Source organism: Halichoerus grypus, chromosome X, assembly GCF_964656455.1.
Source record: "Halichoerus grypus chromosome X, mHalGry1.hap1.1, whole genome shotgun sequence".
In the NCBI taxonomy this organism is placed as follows: Eukaryota; Metazoa; Chordata; class Mammalia; order Carnivora; family Phocidae; genus Halichoerus; species Halichoerus grypus.
In genome coordinates this window covers 20,146,348-20,159,984 of record NC_135727.1, presented here as the reverse complement: position 1 = coordinate 20,159,984, position 13,637 = coordinate 20,146,348, and the positions used below count along the sequence as shown (strand labels likewise).

General features: G+C 37.8%; 1 long non-coding RNA gene across 1 annotated transcript in view; it reads left to right on the top strand.

Moving 5' to 3' along the window:
* Positions 1 to 7,458, top strand: part of LOC144380587 (uncharacterized) — a 38,777-nt gene extending 31,319 nt beyond the window's left edge. Inside the window, exon 2 of the long non-coding RNA XR_013444792.1 lies at positions 7,412 to 7,458. This is a non-coding gene — a long non-coding RNA (uncharacterized LOC144380587). The remainder of the gene's footprint in view (positions 1 to 7,411) is intronic.
* The last annotated feature ends 6,179 nt before the right edge of the window (positions 7,459 to 13,637 follow it).

Genomic DNA, 13,637 nt, shown 5'->3' with positions numbered 1-13,637 from the left:
ATAATATACTTCACACTACAAAAGTTTTTAGTTTTGATGAAGTCTATTTTATTTGTTTTATCTTTTGTCACTTGCACTTTATTTTCATATTATTTTTTTTACAATATAGAAAACTACATTTATTAAGTATTCATTCCCTTTCCAAGAGCTCTGCTATGTACTTTACATATATGGTCTAATTTAATTTTTTAAAAACTCATTAATAAAAAAAATACCTTCTACAAATGAAGGACCAAGATTCAGGAGGATAACTAATTTGCTCAAAATCATAAGGTTAGCAAGTGATTAAACTGGAATTAAAAATTAGTAGATATTCAGTTTAATTTCTGCTGAACCCATCTAAGTATTTTAGAAGACCTCTTATTCTAAAGAAAACACTTGTTGGGGCACCTGGGTGGCTCAGTCGTTAAGCGTCTGCCTTCGGCTCAGGTCATGATCCCAGAGTCCTGGTATCGAGCCCTGCATCCGGCTCCCTGCTCTGCGGGGAGCCTGCTTCTCCCTCTCCCACTCCCCCTGCTTGTGTTCCCTCTCTCGCTGTCAAATAAATAAAATCTTTAAAAAAAAAAAGAAAACACTTGTTGATGGGGATTAAGAGTACATTTATCATAATGAGCACTGAGTAATGTATAGAATTGTTGAATCACTATATTGTACACCTGAAACTAATATGACATGGTATGTTAACTACAGTGGAATGAAAATTAAAAAATAATTTTAAAAAAGCAGAAAAAAGAAACCACCTGTTAACACCAAAATCATAAGAATTAAATCCTTAATTTTCTTCTAATAGTTTCATAGTTTTAACTTATGTTTATGTATGTGTTCTATTTTAGTTAATTTTTGTGTATGGTGAGAGGTAGTGGTCTAATTTCATTCTTTTGTACATGGATATTAGGTTGTCTCAATAGCATTTGTTTTTTTTTTAGATTTATTTATTTATTTTTTGACAGAAAGAGAGAGAGAGAGAGAGAGAGACAGCGAGAGAGGGAACACAAGCGGGGGAGTGGGAGAGGGAGAAGCAGGCTTCCTGTGGAGCAGGGAGCCCGATGAGGGGCTCCATGTGGGGCTCCATGTGGGGCTCTATGCGGGGCTCCATGCGGGGCTCCACCCCAGGACACTGGGACCATGACCTGAACGGAAGGCAGACACTTAACGACTGAGCCACTCAGGCGCCCCTCAGTATCATTAGTTGAAGAGACTATTCTAGGCCTGTTATTTTGTCTTGGAATACTCAACAAAATCATTGGGCCATATATGTAGAGTTATTTCTTGACTTTCATTTTTTTCCATTGATCTATATGTCTGTGTTTATATAAGAATCATGCTCTTTTGATTAAGTGTAACTCTGTAGTATGTTTTGAAAATGGGAATTCTGAGTTGTCCACTTAGTTCTACTTTGTCAAAATTGTTTTGGCTGTATTGAATTCCTTGCATTTCCATTTAAATTTTATGATGAGATTGTAAAATTCTAAAAAGCAGCCAGTTGAATTTTGATGGGGATTGTGTTGAATTTGTATATTGATAATAATGTTACGTATTCCTACCCATGAACATGGAACATCTTCCCACTTATTTAAGTCTCTTTTAATTTCTTTCAGCTATGTTTTCTAGTTTACAAAGCATATATCTTGCACAACTTTGGTTAAAATTTATTCCTATGTATTTTCTTATTTTTCGCACTATTGTAGATGGAACTGATTTCTTAATTTCATTTTCAGATTTTTCATTATTTGTGTGTACAAATACAATTTTGAAATTTGTATCATCATCTTTTTTCTTGTGATCTGACAACTAATTTATTCGTTTCAAGAGTTTTTGGTGTATTTTGTAGGACTTTATATATATAATATTATGTCATCTACAAGTATATATAGCTTTACTTCTTTTTTTTTATGACTTATGTACAAGTTTTTGTTTCTCATGGAAACTTTCACAAAAGCATGCAAGAAACCATTGCCTAGTTATTTCTCGGGAGTAGAACTTGAGGTTTGCAGCTGGAAGGAATATCACCTTTCATTGTATATTCCTTTGTCTTTTTTATTTTTTTATTGTTCTGTTAATCCCCATACATTACATCATTAGTTTTAGATGTAGTGTTCCATGATTCATTGTTTGTGCATAACACCCAGTGCTCCATGCAGAACGTGCCCTCCTCAATACCCATCACCAGGCTAACCCATCCTCCCACCCCCCCTCCCCTCTAGAACCCTCAGGTTGTTTTTCAGAGTCCATCATCTCTCATGGTTCATCTACCCCTCCGATTTCCCCCCCTTCATTCTTCCCCTCCTGCTATCTTCTTCTTCTTTTTTTTTTCCTTAACATATATTGCATTATTTGTTTCAGAGGTACAGATCTGAGATTCAACAGTCTTGCACAATTCACAGTGCTTACCAGAGCACATACCCTCCCCAGTGTCTATCACCCAGTCACCCCATCCCTCCCACCCCACCCCCCACTCCAGCAACCCTCAGTTTGTTTCCTGAGATTAAGAATTCCTCATATCAGTGAGGTCATATGATACATGTCTTTCTCTGTTTGACTTATTTCACTCAGCATAATACCCTCCAGTTCCATCCACATCGTTGCAAATGGCAAGATCTCATTCCTTTTGATGGCTGCATAATATTCCATTGTATATATATACCACTTCTTCTTTATCCATTCATCTGTCGATGGACATCTTGGCTCTTTCCACAGTTTGGCTATTGTGGACATTGCTGCTATAAACATCGGGGTGCACGTGTATGCACCCTTTCGGATCCCTACTTTTGTATCTTTGGGGTAAATACCCAGTAGTGCAATTGCTGGATCATATGGTAGCTCTATTTTGAACTTTTTGAGGAACCTCCATACTGTTTTCCAGAGTGGCTGCACCAGCTTGCATTCCCACCAACAGTGTAGGAGGGTTCCCCTTTCTCCGCATCCCCGCCAACATCTGTCAGTTCCTGACTTGTTAATTTTAGCCATTCTGACTGGTGTGAGGTGGTATCTCATTGAGGTTTTGATTTGGATTTCCCTGATGCCAAGCGATATTGAGCTCTTTTTCATGTGTCTGTTGGCCATTTGGATATCTTCTTTGGAAAAATGTCTGTTCATGTCTTCTGCCCATTTCTTGATTGGATTCTTTGTTCTTTGGGTGTTGAGTTTGATAAGTTCTTTATAGATTTTGGATACTAGCCCTTTATCTGATATGTCATTTGCAAATATCTTCTCCCATTCTGTCGGTTGTCTTTTGGTTTTGTTGACTGTTTCCTTTGCTTTGCAAAAGCTTTTTATCTTGATGAAGTCCCAATAGTTCCTTTTTGCCCTTGCTTCCCTTGCCTTTGGCGATGCTTCTAGGAAGAAGTTGCTGCGGCTAAGGTCAAAGAGGTTGCTGCCTGTGTTCTCCTTTAGGATTTTGATGGACTCCTGTCTCACATTTAGGTCTTTCAACCATTTGGAGTCTATTTTTGTGTGTGGTGTAAGGAAATGGTCCAGTTTCATTCTTCTGCATGTGGCTATCCAATTTTCCCAACACTATTTGTTGAAGAGACTGGCTTTTTTCCATTGGACATTCTTTCCTGCTTTGTCAAAGATTAGTTGACGATAGAGTTGAGGGTCCATTTCTGGGCTCTCTATTCTGTTCCATTGATCTATGTGTCTGTTTTTGTGCCAGTACCATACTGTCTTGATGATGACAGCTTTGTAATAGAGCTGAAAGTCCGGAATTGTGATGCCGCCAGCTTTGCTTTTCTTTTTCAACATTCCTCTGGCTATTCGGGGTCTTTTCTGGTTCCATACAAATTTTAGGATTATTTGTTCCATTTCTTTGAAAAAAGTGTATGGTATTTTGATGGGGATTGCATTGAATGTGTAGATTGCTCTAGGTAGCATTGACATCTTCACAATATTTGTTCTTCCAATCCATGAGTATGGAACGTTTTTCCATTTCTTTGTGTCTTCCTCAATTTCTTTCATGAGTATTTTATAGTTTTCTGAGTTACAGATCCTTTGCCTCTTTGGTTAGATTTATGCCTAGGTATCTTATGGTTTTGGGTGCAATTGTAAATGGGATCGACTCCTTAATTTCTCTTTCTTCTGTCTTGTTGTTGGTGTATAGGAATGCCACTGACTTCTGTGCATTGATTTTATATCCTGCCACTTTACTGAATTCCTGTATGAGTTCTAGCAGTTTTGGGGTGGGGTCTTTGGGGTTTTCCACATAAAGTATCATATCATCTGCAAAGAGTGAGAGTTTGACTTCTTCTTTGCTGATTTGGATGCCTTTTATTTCTTTTTGTTGTCTGATTGCTATGGCTAGGACTTCTAATACTATGTTGAATAGCAGTGGTGATAGTGGACATCCCTGCCGCGTTCCTGACCTTAGGGGGAAAGCTCTCAGTTTTTCCCCATTGAGAATGATATTCGCTGTAGGTTTTTCATAGATGGCTTTTATGATATTGAGATATGTACCCTCTATGCCTATACTCTGAAGAGTTTTGATCAAGAAAGGATGCTGTACTTTGTCAAATGCTTTTTCTGCATCTATTGAGAGGATCATATGATTCTTGTTATTTCTTTTGTTAATGTATTGTATCACGTTGATTGATTTGCGGATGTTGAACCAACCTTGCAGCCCAGGGATAAATCCCACTTGGTCGTGGTGAATAATCCTTTTAATGTACTGTTGGATCCTATTGGCTAGTATTTTGGTGAGAATTTTTGCATCCATGTTCATCAGGGATATTGGTCTGTAATTCTCCTTTTTGATGGGGTCTTTGTCTGGTTTTGGGATCAAGGTAATGGTGGCCTCATAAAATGAGTTTGGAAGTTTTCCTTCCATTTCTATTTTTTGGAACAGTTTCAGAAGAATAGGTATTAATTCTTCTTTAAATGTTTGGTAGAATTCCCCTGGGAAGCCATCTGGCCCTGGGCTTTTGTTTTTTGGGAGATTTTTGATGACTGCTTCAATTTCCTTAGTAGTTATAGGTCTGTTCAGGTTTTCTATTTCTTCCTGGTTCAGTTTTGGTAGTTGATACATCTCTAGGAATGCATCCATTTCTTCCAGGTTATCTAATTTGCTGGCATAGAGTTGCTCATAATATGTTCTTATAATTGTTTGTATTTCTTTGGTGTTGGTTGTGATCTCTCCTCTTTCATTCATGATTTTGTTGATTTGGGTCATTTCTCTTTTCTTTTTGATAAGTCTGGCCAGGGGTTTATCAATCTTGTTAATTCTTTCAAAGAGCCAGCTCCTAGTTTCGTTGATCTGTTCTACTGTTCTTTTAGTTTCTATTTCATTGATTTCTGCTCTGATCTTTATTATTTCTCTTCTCCTGCTGGGTTTAGGCTTTATTTGCTGTTCTTTCTCCAGCTCCTTTAGGTATAGGGTTAGGTTGTGTACTTGAGACCTTTCTTGTTTCTTGAGAAAGGCTTGTATTGCTATATACTTTCCTCTTAGGACTGCCTTTGCTGCATCCCAAAGATTTTGAATAGTTGTGTTTTCATTTTCATTGGTTTCCATGAATTCTTTTAATTCTTCTTTAATTTCCTGGTTGACCCATTCATTCTTTAGTAGGATGCTCTCTAGCCTCCATGTATTTGAGTTCTTTCCGACTTTCCTCTTGTGATTGAGTTCTAGTTTCAAAGCATTGTGGTCCGAAAATAGGCAGGGAATGATCCCAATCTTTTGGTACCAGTTGAGACCTGATTTGTGACCTAGGATGTGATCTATTCTGGAGAATGTTCCATGGGCACTAGAGAAGAATGTGTATTCTGTTGCTTTGGGATGGAATGTTCTGAATATGTCTGTGAAGTCCATTTGGTCCAGTGTGTCATTTAAAGTCTTTTTTTCCTTGTTGATCTTTTGCTTAGATGATCTGTCCTTTTCAGTGAGGGGGGTGTTAAAGTCCCCCACTATTATTGTATTGTTGTCGATGTGTTTCTTTGCTTTTGTTATTAATTGGCTTATATAATTCGCTGCTCCCATGTTAGGGGCATAGATATTTACAATTGTTAGATCTTCTTATTGGATAGATCCTTTAAGTAGGATATAGTGTCCTTCCTCATCTCTTATTACAGTCTTTCGTTTAAAATCTAATTTGTCTGATATAAGGATTGCCACCCTAGCTTTCTTTTGGTGTCCATTAGCATGGTAAATCGTTTTCCACCCCCTCACTTTCAATCTGGAGGTGTCTTTGGGTCTAAAATGAGACTCTTGCAGACAGCATATCGATGGGTCTTGTTTTTTAATCCAATCTGATAGCCTGTGTCTTTTGATTGGGGCATTTAGCCCATTTACATTCAGGGTAACTATTGAAAGATAGGAATTTAGTGCCATTGTATTGCCTGTAAGGTGACTGTTACTGTATATTGTCTCTGTTCCTTTCTGGTCTATGTTGCTTTCAGGCTCTCTCTTTGCTTAGAGGACCTCTTTCAAGATTTCTTGTAGGGCTGGTTTCGTCTTTGCAAATTCCTTTAGTTTTTGTTTGTCCTGGAAGCTTTTTATCTCTCCTTCTATTTTCAATGACAGCCTAGCTGGATATAGTATTCTTGGCTGCATATTTTTCTCATTTAGTGCTCTGAATATATCCTGCCAGTCCTTTCTGGCCTGCCAGGTCTCTGTGGATAGGTCTGTTGCCAATCTAATGTTTCTACCATTGTAGGTTACAGATCTCTTCTCCCGAGCTGCTTTCAGGATTTTCTCTTTGTCTCTGAGACTCGTAAGTTTTACTATTAGATGTCGGGGTGTTGACCTATTTTTATTGATTTTGAGAGGGGTTCTCTCTGCTTCCTGGATTTTGACGCCTGTTTCCTTCCCCAAATTGGGGAAGTTCTCTGCTATAATTTGCTCCATTATACCTTCTGCCCCTCTCTCTCTTTCTTCTTCTTCTGGGATCCCAATTATTCTAATGTTGTTTCGTCTTATGGTATCGCTTATCTCTCGAATTCTGCCCTCGTGATCCAGTAGTTGTTTATCTCTCTTTTTCTCAGCTTCTTTATTTTCCATCATTTGGTCTTCTATATCACTACTTCTCTCTTCTACCTCATTTATCCTAGCAGTTAGTGCCCCTATATTTGATTGCACCTCATTAATAGCCTTTTTGAATTCTACTTGGTTAGATTTTAGTTCTTTTACTTCTCCAGAAAGGGTTTCTCTAATAACTTCCATGCTTTTTTCAAGCCCAGCTAGTATCTTTAAAGTGATGATTCTGAACTCTAGATCTGACATCGTACTAATGTCCGTATTGAGTAGGGCCCTGGCATTCGGTACTACCTCTTGTTCTTTTTGTTTAGGTGATTTTTCCATCTTGTCATTTTGTCCAGAGGAGAATAGATTAATGAGAGAACAAAATGCTAAAAGGATAACAATGTTCCCAGAAAATATATTCTAAACAAATCAGAAAAGACCTGAAGCAGTGGGAAAAGCAAGGGAAAGAGAGAAAAAAAAAAAAAAGAAAAAAAAAAGGAAAAGAAAAAGATAAAGATAAAAACAAACAAAAACAGAACAAAACCAAAAAAACCAGAATGTGAATAAATATGATCAGGCTGGTATATAGATCAGTGCCACACACTAGATTTTGGGTGTATTTGGTCTGTTAGAAGAAAGTGCCTCCCAAAATTTTAAAGAAAGAAAAACTTATATATGTACAAAAATAAGGGTTGATATGATGAAGGGATGGAATATGACTGTAAAGATGGAAATTATAAAAAATTTTATAAAAGGAATTGATAAGAAGTTGTTTGAAAAAAGAAAGAAGAGGATTTAAAAAAAAAAGAGAAAAAATAAAAGGGAGAGAATGTGATCAGGCAGGGGAGTAGAAAAAAACCATACAGTAGAGATTTAGGGTATATTTTGATCTGTTAGAAGAAACTATCTCAAAATTTTAAAGAGAGAACAACTTATATATATATGGCAAAAATATGGGTAACTACTATGAAGGGATAGAATATTATTCTAAAAATGAAAAATAAAATTTTTTTTTAAAAAAGGGATTGATAAGATGTTGGTTGAAAAAGGGAAAAAGAAAAATTCAAAAAAAAAAAAGACAGTTAAAAAAATTAACTTTGAAAGACTAAAGAATCATGGTAAAAAAGCCATGAATTCTATGTGCATTATTCCCCTAGCGCTGGAGTTCTGCCGTTCTCATTGATCGGTAAACTTGGTCTTGGCTGGCTGTTCTCGCTGATCTTCTGGGGGAGGGGCCTGTTGCCGTGGTTCCCAAATGTCTTTGCCGGAGGCAGAATTGCCCCGCCCTTGCCCGTCCGGGCTAAGTAATCTGCTCGGGTTTGCTCTCGGGAGCTTTTGTTCCCTGCAAGCTTTCCGTACAGCCTTGGAGGACGAGAGTGAAAATGGCGGCCTCCCAATCTCCGCCCCGGAGGAGCTGAGAACTCGGGGTCCCGCTCCTCAGTGAGCCCCCAGAGAAAAGCAGTCAGTCACTCCCGTGTCCCCGGTCTCCGGCCGCACTCCGTGCTCACCCGGCCTGTGACCGCGCGTTTCTATCTCTGGCACCCGACCCCGTGTGGAGTCTCCAAACCCAGCAGATCCCCGCGGTGCGCTCCCGCGCCGCTCCTCCCGGGGGAAGGAAGGTGAGTCTCCCTGGATCTGCCGCTTGTTGGGTCCCTGCTGGAGGAGCAGTGGCCCGACTGTGCCGCGGATCACGGTTTATGGCAACCCCGAGCTGAGAGCCCGCGCCTGGGCTCCATCTCTGCAGCTGGCTTCCCCGCTCCGATACCTGGGAGCTCTGCCGCACTCAGGCACCCCCGGTCTTTCTGTGACCCCGAGGGTCCTGAGACCACACGGTCCCACGAGGGTTCCAGCCCCCGCTTAGCCACCGGAGCGACGTCCCTCAGCGGAGCCGACTTCTAAAAGTTCCGATTTTGTGCTCCCCGGCTCTATCACTTGCCAGAAGCGGCCGACGGAGGCCCCTCCCCCGCCGTCTATCCTCCCGAATAACGCCTCGGATTCACTTCTCCGCACGTCCTACCTTCCAGAAAGTGGTCGCTTTTCTGTTCAGAGAGTTGTTGCTCTTCTTTTCTTCGATCTCCTGTTGAGTTCGTAGGTGTTCAGATTGGTTTGATCCCTATCCAGCTGAATTCCTGAGAGGAGACGAAATCCAGGTCTCCTACTCCTCCGCCATCTTGCTCCGCCCCCTATATAGCTTTACTTCTCAATCTAGATGAATTTGATTTCATTTTCTTGTCTAATTGTCCTAGATTGTACCTTAGTACAATGTTGTTTAGGTGTGTAGGAATGGACATCCTGTGTTGTTCCTGATCTTAGGATGAAACTAAAATGAATCTTTCACCATTAAGTAAGGTATTAGTTGGGGTTTTTCATAGATGCCCTTTATCTGGTTGAGGAAGTTCCTTTCTGTTCCTAGTTTTTTTGAGTGCTGTTAGCATGAATGAGTGTGGGATTTTGTCAAATGCTTTTTGTTCATCTATTGAGATGACCATGTGGTTTTTGTCTTTTATGCTGTAAATATGGTATATTGCATTGATTCAATTTTGGAATGTGAACTAAGCTTGTATTCTAGGATAATCCAATTTATATACAATGTTGCATATTCTTTTTTATGTTTCTGGATTCAGTTTGCTAGGATTTTGTTGAGGAATTTTTGCCTACATTCATAAAAGATATTGGTCTGTAGTTTCTTTTCTTATGTTGTGTTTTTACGGTTTTGGCATGAGAGTAATACGGGTCTCAGTCTTAGTTAGAAAGAAGCGATTCTCCTCCATTTTTTGGAAGAGTTAGAAAGGATTGATGTTGACTCTTAAAAAAAAATACCTTTTTTAACTTTAAAGAAATTTGATGGTATTCATCAGTGAAACCATTCGGTCTTGGGCTTTGATTTATAACGAGTTATTGATTACTAATTTAATCTCTTTACTCTTATGGGTCTATACATATTTTTCTAATTGAGTCATTTTCAATAGTTTGTGCTTTTCTAGGTATTTGTTTATTTTATCTTATTTATCTGGTTTGTTGGCATACAACTGTTCATAGTATTCTCTTCTCATAGTAATCCTTTTAATTTCTGTAAGGTAGGTAGTAATATCCCCTCTCTTATTCTTTAGTAATTTGAATCTTCTCTTTTTTTCTTGGTCATTCTAGCTAAATGTCAATTTTGTTGATCTTTACAGGGAATAAAATTTTGGTTTTGTTTTTCTATTAATTATTACTTTCTGCTCTAATCCTTATTTATCTTGTCCTTCTATTTCTTTTTTCAGTGTCTGAAGGTGGAACTTTAGATTGTTCATTTGAGATTTTACTTCTTTTTTATTGTGCATTTTACATCTCTCAATTTCCCTCTAAGAACTACTTTCACTGCATTTTAAATATTTTTAATTGATAGTCTTTATGTTTTCTTTTTAGCAGTTTAAGTTTACAGGAAAAAAAATGAGTAAAAGGTACAGAGGTTCCATTTACTCCTCAAGCCAGCCACCCATTTCCCCTATATTTATTTTTAAGATTTATTTATTTATTTGCGTGAGCATGGGCGAGACAGAGAGAACAAGAGAGAGAAGGTGAGAGAGAGAGAGAGAGAATGTACAGGATGTGGTGGGGGGCAGAGGGAGAGAGAAACCCCAACAGATTCTGTGCTGAGTTTGGAGTCCAACTTGGGGCTTGACCCAACAACCCCGAGATCAGGAGCCTAGCTGAAACCAAGAGTGGGAGGCCCAACTGAGTGCGCCACCCAAGTGCCCCTCCCCTATATTTAATATTTTGCATTACTGTGATATATTTGTTACAATTGATGATCCAATACTGATACATTATTATTATATGAAGTCCATAATTTACATGAGAGTTCACTCTTTGTGTTACAAATTATATGCATTTTGACAAACATATATAAAGACATGTATTCATCATTATAGTATCATACATAATAATAGTTTTATTGCCCTAAAAATCCCGTTGTACTGCTTCACTTATTCATCCCTTCCTCCCTCCTACAGAACTCCTGTCAACTACTGATCTTTTTACTGTCTCCATATATTTGCCTTTCAGAATGTCACATATTTGGAATCATACAGTATATAGCTTTTTCAGATTGGTTTCTTTCACTTAGTTATGTGCATTTAAGTTTCCTCCATGTCTTTTTGTGGCTTGATAGCTCATTTCTTTTTAACACTGTTTAACATTCCATAGTATGGATATAATACAGTTTGTTTATTCATTCACCTCTTGAAGGGCATCTTGGTTGCTTCCAAGTTTTGACAATTATGGACAAAGCTGCTATAAACATTTGTGTGCAGGTTTTCCCTATATCAGAGCTGAGGATCTCAGCACAGATGGGACTGTGAAGATATTTTTTTGTGCTCTAAAACTTGCTGCCCGTTTCAAGAACTATGGAAGATTTCTTTCTGTTTCAGAGCCTGGGCAACTTTTTAGTTCTTTGATTAGTTTTCTTAGTTCTCCAGTCCTGCCTCTGATTTTTTTGTGCTTTGGGAGATGTTACATCACATTGATACCCTGCCCCCAGTCTTCAGAGGACTACTTTAGCTGTTATCTTGTACTAGTTCAAGATTTGGAGTGTTGTGGAGATATGTCTTTCAACTATTATTAGCTTTCATCAGCCTCTGACTTTTACTCCTACAAGACCTGCAGTGACTCATAACAGTTTCTCTCAGTTCTCCTGCACAACACAACTGGGGTGGGATATCTCTTTCATCTTTAACCCTGTTACCAGATTTTACTCTATTACCTCCATGCACTTAGGAAGACTTTGAGAAGTAGTTGATGCGTAGGTACAAATTAACTCATTGAATGAGATTCCTTGGGAATCTAAAATGTGACACAATCAATAATGTTTCTTTAAGAAGTTTAGCAGATATCTTCTTACCCTTATCCACAACATTTTTCTAGGGATGAAATGGCCATGGGTCTCTCAGGAATGGCTTCTCTTTTTCTGGAAAATAGTTCATTTTTGTTACTTTGCAGCCGCAACTTTCTGACAGTATTGGAAAAACACCATACTTTTTTGTTATGTAACTTGGTTTCATTCATAGGGTGGGAGTAATGGTCTTTTGTGATTTTTTTTTACATTATAATCTAAAGTGTAGGGTCTACTAACCTTTATGTTGGATTTTGTCAAATGCTTTTCTGCATCAATTGAAATAATATGTTTTTCTCCCTTTATTCTATTAATGTGCTGTATTACATTGGCTGTTTTTCATATGTGAACCACCCTTGCATTACAGATAAATCCCACTTTGTCATGGTGTATAATCTTTTTAATATGTGGCTGATTCAATTTACTAGTATTTTGTTGAGTTTCGCATCTATATTCATTAGGAGTATTGGTGTGTAGTTTTATTATATTGTGATGTCTTTGTCTGGATTTGGTATCAGGATAATGCTGGTCTTATAAAATAAGTTAGGAAGTGAGCCCTGCTATTCTATATTTTGGAATAGTTTGAGAAAAATTGGTACTGATTCTACATTACTTTTTCAAATAAATAATTTTTATTGAATTATACTTGATATACAATGTTATATTAGTTTCAGGTATGTAACATAGCGATTTGACAGTTTTATACATTATGCTATGCTCACCATGATAAGTGTAATTACCATCTGTCACTATACAATGTTATTACAATATTATTGACCATATTCCCTACACTGTTCTTTTCATCCCTGTGACTTATTTATTTTGTAATTGGAAGTTTGTACCTCTTAATCCTCTTCACCTATTTTGATAATCCCCTAGCCCCTTCCCCTCTGGCAACCACCAGTTTGTTCCCTGTATTTATGATTCTGTCTCTATTGGTTTATTTGTTTGTTCTTTTGTTTGGTTTTTAGATTCCACATATAAGTGAAATCATATGGTACATGTCTTTGCCTGATTTATTTTCATAGCATAATGCCCTCTAAATCCATCTATGTTGTTGCAAATGGCAAGATTTCATTTTTATAATATAAATAAAAAATAATATAACTGAGTAATATTCCATTGTATGTATATATCACATTTTCTTTATCCATTCATCTGTCAGTGGACATTTCCGTTGTTTCCATATCTTGGCTATTATAAATAATGCCGCAATAAACTTATGGGTTCGTATGTCTTTTTGAGTTAGTGTTTTTGTTTACTTTGGGTAAATACCCAGTAGTGGAATTACTGGATCATATGCTATTTTTATTTTTATTGGCAGAACACCCATACTATTCATCAGTAAAGCCACCTGGTCCTGGGTTTTCTTTTCTTAGGGAAAAGACTCAATCTCCTTACTTGTTGCAGGTCTGTTCAGATTTTCTTTTTTCTTTTTAAATTTTTATTTACATTTTAGTTAATTAACATACAGTGCAATATTGGTTTCTGGAGTAGAATTCAGTGATTCTTCACTTACATACAATAACCAGTGCTCATCACAACAAGCGCCCTCCTTAATACTCAACACCCATCTAGCCCCCCGCCCACCTCCCTCCACCAACCCTCAGTTTGTTCTCTCTCTTTATGAGTCTCTTATGGTTTGTTTCCCTCTCTCTTTTTCCCCCTTCCCCTATATTCATCTGTTTTGTTTCTTAAATTCCACATGTGAGCGAAATCATATGGTAATTGTCTTTTTCTATCTGACTTATTTTGCTCAACATAATACACTCTAGCTCCACCCATGTCATTGCAAATGGCAAGATTTCATTCTTT